General features: G+C 46.5%; 1 long non-coding RNA gene across 2 annotated transcripts; it reads right to left on the reverse strand.

Annotated features, from left to right (window-relative positions):
• Positions 1-5,440: 5,440 nt before the first annotated feature.
• On the reverse strand, positions 5,441-6,046 carry LOC139025663 (uncharacterized). 2 transcript variants are annotated; one of them, XR_011477274.1, is made up of 4 exons: positions 6,024-6,046; positions 5,652-5,960; positions 5,519-5,585; positions 5,441-5,455 (listed from the first exon to the last, which is right to left on the reverse strand). It is a non-coding gene; the product is annotated as an uncharacterized lncRNA (long non-coding RNA). The 2 variants fall into 2 exon arrangements; XR_011477273.1 differs by lacking the exon at positions 5,441-5,455 and having other exon boundaries at positions 5,468-5,585; positions 6,024-6,044.
• Between the last annotated feature and the right edge of the window lie 549 nt (positions 6,047-6,595).

Consider the following 6,595-nt stretch of genomic DNA (forward strand, 5'->3'; position numbering starts at 1 on the left):
CTGGCCCCTCTCCTTAGGTGGGGGTTCCCCTCTCTCTAGGTGGGGTTCCCCTCTCCTCTAGGTGGGGTTCCCTCCCTCTAGGTGGGGTTTTCCCTCTCCTCTAGGTGGGGTTCCCCTCTCCTCTAGGTGGGGTTCCCCTCTCCTCTAGGTGGGGTTCCCCTCTCCTCTAGGTGGGGTTCCTCCTCTAGGTGGGGTTCCCCTCTCCTCTAGGTGGGGTTCCCCTCTCCTCTAGGTGGGGTTCCCCTCCTCTCTAGGTGGGGTTCCCTCTCCTCTAGTGGGGGTTCCCCTCTCCTCTAGGTGGGGTTCCCCTCTCCTCTAGGTGGGTTCCCTCTCTCCTCTAGGTGGGGTTCCCCTCTCCTCTAGGTGGGGTTCCCCTCTCCTCTAGGTGGGGGTCCCCTCTCCTCTAGGTGGGGTTCCCTCTCTCCTCTAGGTGGGTTCCCCTCTCCTCTAGGTGGGGTCTCTCTCCTCTAGGTTCTGGGTTCCCCTCTCCTCTAGGTGGGGTTCCCCTTCCTCTAGGTGGGGTTCCCCTCTCCTCTAGGTGGGGTTCCCCTCTCCCTCTAGGTGGGGTTCCCCTCTCCTCTAGGTGGGGTTCCCCTCTCCTCTAGGTGGGGTTCCCCTCTCCTCTAGGCGGTGCCCCTCTCTCTAGGCGGGTTCCCCTCTCCTCTAGGTGGGGTTCCCCTCTCCTCTAGGCGGGGTTCCCCTCTCCTCTAGGCGGGGTTCCCTCTCTCTCTAGGTGGGTTCCCCTCTCCTCTAGGTGGGGGTTCCCTCTCCTCTAGGTGGGTTCCCTCCCTCTAGGTGGGGTTCCCCTCTCCTCTCTTGGTGGGGTTCCCCTCTCCTCTAGGTGGGGTTCCCCTCTCCCTCTAGGTGGGGTTCCCCTCCTGGCCCCTCTATAGGTGGGGTTCCCCTCCCCTCTAGTGGGGTTCCCCTCTCCTCTAGGTGGGGTTCCTCTCCTCTAGGTGGGGTTCCCTCCTCTAGCGGGGTTCCCTCCTCTCTAGGTGGGGTTCCCCTTGGTCCTAGGTGGGTTCCTCTCTTCTAGGTGGGGTCCCCTCCCGAGGGTTCCCCTCTCCTCTAGGTGGGGTTCCTCTCCTCAGGTGGGGTCCCTTCCTCTAGGGGGTTCCCCTCTCCTCTAGGTGGGTTCCCCTCCCTCTCAGGTGGGGTTCCTCCCTGGGTCCTCTCCTCTAGGGGGTTCCCTCTCACGGTGGGTTCCCCCCTCCTAGTGGGGTTCCCCTCCCCTCTAGGTGGGATCCCTCTCCTCCAGGTGGGGTTCCCTCCCTCCCCTCAGGTGGAGTTCCCCTCTCCCTCCCCTCTAGGTGGGTTCCCTCTTCCTCTAGTGGGGTTCCCCTCCCTCAAGGTGGGTGCTCCCTCTCTCGCTGGGGTTCCCCTATCCTCTAGGGTGCTCTCCTCGAGGGTTCCTCTCTCCCTCTAGGCGGGGTTCCCCTCTCCTCTAGGTGGGGTTCCCCTCTCCTCTAGGTGGGGTTCCCTCCTCAGGTGGGTTCCCTCTCCTCTAGGTGGGTTCCCTCCTCTAGGCGGGGATCCCTCCTCCTCTAGGCGGGGTTCCCCTCTCCTCTAGGTGGGGTTCCCCTCTCCTCTAGGTCCTTGGATCAATTATATTGGTGGCGCACCTATACATTATTTCCTGTAAAATAATAAGAGTCCAATTACTATATGAAATTATAGATTGCTACATGCCATTATCGGACTATAATATTACTACGGGCCATTATAGGATTAAGTACAGATAACTATAGTCCATTATATAATTATACCAATAAGTACACTCAATCCCAGGACTACACATAGTGGCTTTGCTTACTTTAGTGATATTCAGCCTTTTAACAGAAACACATTCTGTTAACAGAAACACCCACAACTATTCTGCTGCAAAGAAACCACTACTAATGGTCACCAATAAGAAGAAGAGACTTGCTTGCCAAGAAACACGAGCAATGGACTTTAGCCTGTGGAAATCTGTCCTTTGGTCTGATGAGTTCAAATGTAAGACTTCTGGTTCAACCGCCGTGTCTTTGGTGAAAGCAATAGGGTGACACAGATGATCTCTGCATGCGTATTTTCCACCGTGAAGCATGGAGGAGGAGGTGTGATGGTGCTTTGATGGCACTAGTCAGGAATTTATTTAGAATTCAAGGCACACTTAACCAGCATGGTTACCACAGCATTCTGCAGTGATACGCCATCCCTCTGGTTTGAGCTTAGTGGGACTATAATTTGTTTTTTAACAGGACAATGACCCAACAACCTCCAGACTGTGTAAGGGCTATTTGTGACCAAGAAGGAGAGTGATGGAGTGCTGCATCAGATGACCTGGCCTCCACTTGTTTGTTGAACACATTGTTGGTTACTACATGATTTCATTTGTGTTATTTCATAGTTTTGATTTCTTCACCATTATTCTACAATGTAGAAAATAGTAAAAATAAAGAAAAACCCTTGAATGAGTAGGTGTGTCCAAACTGTTGACTGGTCCTGTAATGTTAAGGGGATGGTTCACCCCAATAGAAAGGTTTATACCTCTAAATTCCATCTTATTAGATGGAGCCATTTCCCCCATTAGTTTGGGATTCAGACCTGCAGTCATCTTGATTTCAGACACTTTGGAGAAGTGTTCCACAGGCAGTAAAATTCTATTGTAGATAAATGGAACCTGGATCCATTTCATTCCATTAACATGGTTTATGTGTTACATGGCAGTAATGGGTTTAAACTGATATTAAAATGACAACTCCAGAGGTGGTACCAGGTCAGGGAGTTCATCTCTGCTCCCAGCATCCTGGACAGTCTGATCAACATAGCTGACCTGATGCAGGGTGGACCAGTGATTCTCTCACTCTCAGATGGTAGACTTGCCTCATTCTCGATCTTACACCTTTCACCTGATAAAGTTGTATACAATGACTAGCGTATTGCATGGATAACAAAACTATATATAATAGTTGAATACTTAATAGCAGTGGTTGATTGAGTTTAATGTAATGGAACAATAGAAAAGTCAAAGTACAAACAAACCCACCACCTCGAGGAAAAGAAATGCTCAGTATTTGTGTTTAGATAGATTTGAATCCGAGGTCGTATTCGTTAGAGACCTGTAGCAAAACATTAGCTACATAATTATTTTAGTTCAGTTAGTCCCTCCGTGTTCAGTTCATTTTCTTCAGTTTGTGGCCTCGTGAGATATGATTCAGTGGAAACACCAATGTAAATTCACCTTTGATTTTTACTCTGAAAAATCCCCCTGAAACCCACCTCTTTAAGGAATACCTAGGATACGATAAAGTAATCCTTCTGACCCCCCCCCCCTTAAAAGATTTAGATGCACTATATGTACTGTCCCATGGATGTCATAAGTGAATGCACCAATTTGTAAGTTTGGATAAGAGCGTCTGCTAAATGACTTAAATGTAAATGTAAATGTACACCTTTGATTTTTACTCCTCACTTTCCTTTCAGGTCTAGTAGGTTTTACTGCCCCCTGCTGGAGACTGGAGCACACTGCAGTCCTTCAGTTTATAGGCCCCTGCTGGAGACTGGAGCACACTGCAGTCCCTTTCAGGTCCTAGGGTTTTACTGCCCCCTGTGGAGACTGGGCACACTGCAGTCCCTTTCAGGTCCATAGGGTTTTACTGCCCCCTGCTGGAGACTGGAGCACACTGCAGTCCCTTTCAGGTCCATAGGGTCTTACTGCCCCTGCTGGAGACTGGAGCACACTGCATCTTTCAGGTCCATAGGGTTCTTCTGCCCCTGCTGGAGACTGGAGCACACTCGACCCTGGCTTTCGTTGTGCAGCCGGATGATGCCTCATCAATACAGGTACTGTATGTAGAACCATAGTAAAGACCAGTATGGACTATCAATACAGGTACTGTATGTAGAACCTAGTAAAGACCAGTATGGACTATCAATACAGGTACTGTATGTAGAACCATAGTAAAGACCAGTATGGACTATCAATACAGGTACTGTATGTAGAACCATAGTAAAGACCCAGTATGGACTATCAATACAGGTACTGTATGTAGAACCATAGTAAAGTCAAGTATGGACTATCAATACAGGTACTGTATGTAGAACCATAGTAAAGACCAGTATGGACTATCAATACAGGTACTGTATGTAGACCATAGTAAAGTCCAGTATGGACTATCAATCAGGTACTGTATGTAGAACCATAGTAAAGTCCAATATGGACTATCAATACAAAGTGACCATTTAGAATGAGGCCCAGTTCAATGAGAGGAAGTCTTTATAGAACTGGGGGATGACAGACAGGAAGTGGGGGGGTGGAGATCTGATATATTGTTGTGCCAAACACTAAAGCATGATATTGTAATAATCTAACACCCTATTCCCTACGTAGAACACTACTTTAGACCTGGTCAGAAGCACCGTAGTGCACTACGTAGGAATAGGGAACCATTTGGGAACAGAGACAGTAATCCCCTGAACATCTTCCTCATCTGGTTTCTTGAACAGCCCTTCATTCCTCCCCTCTTCCTCCCCTCCTCCCTTTTCATTCTATTCTATCAGCCAACCACTAGCTCACCTCCACGCATCCATTTACAAGTTAAAGACACACCTTGGAATAAATAACAAAGGAAAACTATTACTAGATGAAGTTTAGTGTTTTTTATTATTTCCCATCACCATAAATCATATTTAATCACTGAACAGTAGCAGACCTAACTTCATCTGTTCCTGTCTGGATAGTGGATTAAAAGACCATCAATCTCCAATGATATTAAAGTAGCTATTCTGAACATTACTGATATACTCTGAGTGGCAAGTCAAGATATCTGCTGGTTTTATTGTTTGGTCAATAGCACCACCTGCTGGACAGGTTTAATGTTGCTGGACTGAGCAGTATGGGAGGATGAAAGATGACACATTTAGGGCCGGTTTCCTGGACATCTACATTGAACATACTTTTTAGTCCAGGACTAGGATTAATCTGTGTCTGGGAAACCAGTCCATATAGTTTATAGAAAGTAAGTGATACCAGCTTGTAGTGGGCTGACTAGTCCTGAATTGTCCTTTAGTTCCTGGACCATTTTCCATGCAGCTCCAGGTGACAGAGAACACATCAATTAGGACCAACAAGCTGATCAATGATATGAGGAGAATTACATAGAGACAGAGAACCAACTGAGAAAACATCAATGGTTCTGAATGACAACCAATATACTCAAAAACCAGACATCATGATTCATGGAAATGTACAAGATTAAAAACATTGCAATTACAAAAAATATGAAAACATTGAATTTAATTCAGACATCTTCTGAGATCAAGTCAGTTAAATCATTGTAGATAAAACAGAGCAGAATGAATCATCACATCTGGGGGCCATCACCCCAGCATGACTAGTATCTAATGTGGACCTACTACAGTTTAACCAGCTCAGCTATAGACTACACACAGCATGACTAGTATCTATGTGGACCTACTACAGTTTAACCAGCTCAGCTATAGACTACACCAGCAATGACTAGTAATCTATGTGGACCCTACTACAGTTTAACCAGCTCAGCTATAGACTACACCAGCATGACTAGTATCTATGTGGACCTCTACTACAGTTTAACCAGCTCAGCTATAAACTACACCAGCACTGACTAGTAATCTATGTGGACCCTAACTACAGTTTAACCAGCTCAGCTATAGACTAACACCAGCATGACTAGTATCTATGTGGACCCTACTACAGTTTAACCAGCTCAGCTATAGACTACACCAGCATGACTAGTATCTATGTGGACCCTACTACAGTTTAACCAGCTCAGCTATAGACTACACCAGCATGGAGTAGTATCTATGTGGACCCTACTACAGTTTAACCAGCTCAGCTATAGACTACACCAGCATGACTAGTATCTATGTGGACCCTACTACAGTTTAACCAGCCTCAGCTATAGACTACACCAGCATGACTAGTATCTATGTGGACCCTACTAACAGTTTAACCAGCTCAGCTATAGACTACACCCAGCATGACTAGTATCTATGTGGACCTACTACAGTTTAACCAGCTCAGCTATAGACTACACAGCATAACTAGAATTCTATGTGGACCCTACTACCAGTTTTAACTCAGCTCAGCTATAGACTCACACCAGCAATGACTAGTATCTATGTGAACCCTACTACAGTTTATATCCAGCTCAGCTTAAGACTACACCAGCATGACTAGTATCTATGTTGACCCCACTACAGTTAATCCAGCTCAGCTTAGACACACCAGCCATGACTAGTATCTATGTGGACCCATCTCACAGTTTAACCAGCTCAGCTATAGACTACACCAGCATGACTAGTATCTATTGTGGACCTACTACAAGTTTTAACCAGCTCAGCTATAGACTACAACCAGCATGACTAGTTCTTATGTGAGCTCTCTTACAGTTAACCAGCTCAGCTATAGACTACACCAGCATTGATAGTATCTATGTGGAACCTACTAAGTTTAACCAGCTCAGCTATAGACTACACAGCATGACTAGTATCTATGTGGACCTACTACAGTTTAACCAGCTCAGCTATAGACTACACAGCATGACTAGTATCTATGTGGACCTACTACAGT

This window comes from Salvelinus sp. IW2-2015, unplaced genomic scaffold (genome assembly GCF_002910315.2).
Source record: "Salvelinus sp. IW2-2015 unplaced genomic scaffold, ASM291031v2 Un_scaffold3039, whole genome shotgun sequence".
In the NCBI taxonomy this organism is placed as follows: Eukaryota; Metazoa; Chordata; class Actinopteri; order Salmoniformes; family Salmonidae; genus Salvelinus; species Salvelinus sp. IW2-2015.